Source organism: Galeopterus variegatus, unplaced genomic scaffold, assembly GCF_000696425.1.
Source record: "Galeopterus variegatus unplaced genomic scaffold, G_variegatus-3.0.2 Scaffold2402, whole genome shotgun sequence".
Classification (NCBI taxonomy): domain Eukaryota; kingdom Metazoa; phylum Chordata; class Mammalia; order Dermoptera; family Cynocephalidae; genus Galeopterus; species Galeopterus variegatus.
The window spans coordinates 322944-324412 of NW_007728513.1; positions in this window are offsets into that span (position 1 = coordinate 322944).

Here is a 1469-nt window from a genome sequence, read left to right on the forward strand (position 1 = left end):
TGCTTTTTGAAACCATAGTATTTGGGGGATTTCTTAGACTGTTTTTAAGTTGACAAAGTGAAAACCCATGTGGAATTTGGCCATTTCTACAATCCTCCAATTTTAGACAATGATAACATCCTGCAGGAAGGGTCAGTTTTGTCAATGTCCAAAGAAAGGCAAATCCTAGGAGAGAACAGGATCAGAAGACCTCCACTCTTGGCACTGCCAAGTTCAGAACAGGAAATCTATAATAGAGCCTGGTAAACATGGCGTATTATGGAGTGCCTTCTCCAAATGACACTTTTGGTAGGACGTGTAACAACCTAAAGTAAAGGAGAACCATTTTTAACTGGAACCCAGGAAACAGTTAACCCTCTGGGAGCAGGGCCCTTCTATATTCATCTGTGCATCCCCAGTCACCAAGCACAGGACCTGGAATGGAACTAATCCTTAGCAAAGGATGAAGGATGAATCAGTGTCATGTAAGAAACATACCCACAGTGTAGACTTCCAGATAGACTTGGGTTCTAATCTTGGTGCCTCTGTTTTTTAGTTTGTTGGCTTTGGCTGATTTACTTCACCTCACTCAGCTCCTGATTGTGTACCCATAAAATGGGCATATATGTACTGAGTTCTCAGGGCTTTGTAAAGACTTAACAGGGTAATTCATGTAAATCGTTTACCGAAGTGCCTGTCACATGGTAAACAATCAATATATGGTAGCGTTAAAAATTATATTTCTCCCTTGAATTTCCAGTTTTAAGATGGAGAATAAAAGACCTTGTCTTCCCTTCACCTCCTGGAAATCACTCCAGAATAAAACAAAACAAAAACAGTGAGGAACAAAAACACAAATCCCATCTTCAATGNGAGTTGACATATTTTCTATGTTACATACTTCTGCAAGGTTAAAATTTTTATGACAGGAGTATATTAATTTTATAAGAAGAAAGCCACAATAAATATACATTTTACAAAGGTATTTTGCCTTGATAAAGAAGAGTTGATAAGAAATCCATAGAGTCTTGTCTTAAGAATTCTAATTGCAGGCTGTCTGCTTAGCTCACCTGGGAGATTGTGGTGCTGGGAAGACCAAGCTCATGGGTTTGGATCCACATACCAGCCAGACACACACACACACACACACACACACACACACAATTCTAATTGCATTTTGCCCTGCAACTGCAATAGTATTTCTTATTCCCAGTATCACTGTTATTCAAATGAGGGTGATATTTCATTGATAAAAATCACCCTACACTTAGGATGAACTGTGTTGGGATCGCAGGGACTGAGCATTTCTTCAACTGGAATAAACAAAATAAAAATGCCCTACGGTTGAAGTGAAGCATAGCCTTTCTTGGCTCACATACAGTTAGTAGTACCCAAAGAAAGCTCAGCAAAATCTAGTCACTAATTCCAAAGACTTCTGTGAGTCATTTTTAAAAGAGATAATGAAAATATCAAAAACTAACAGAGGTCCT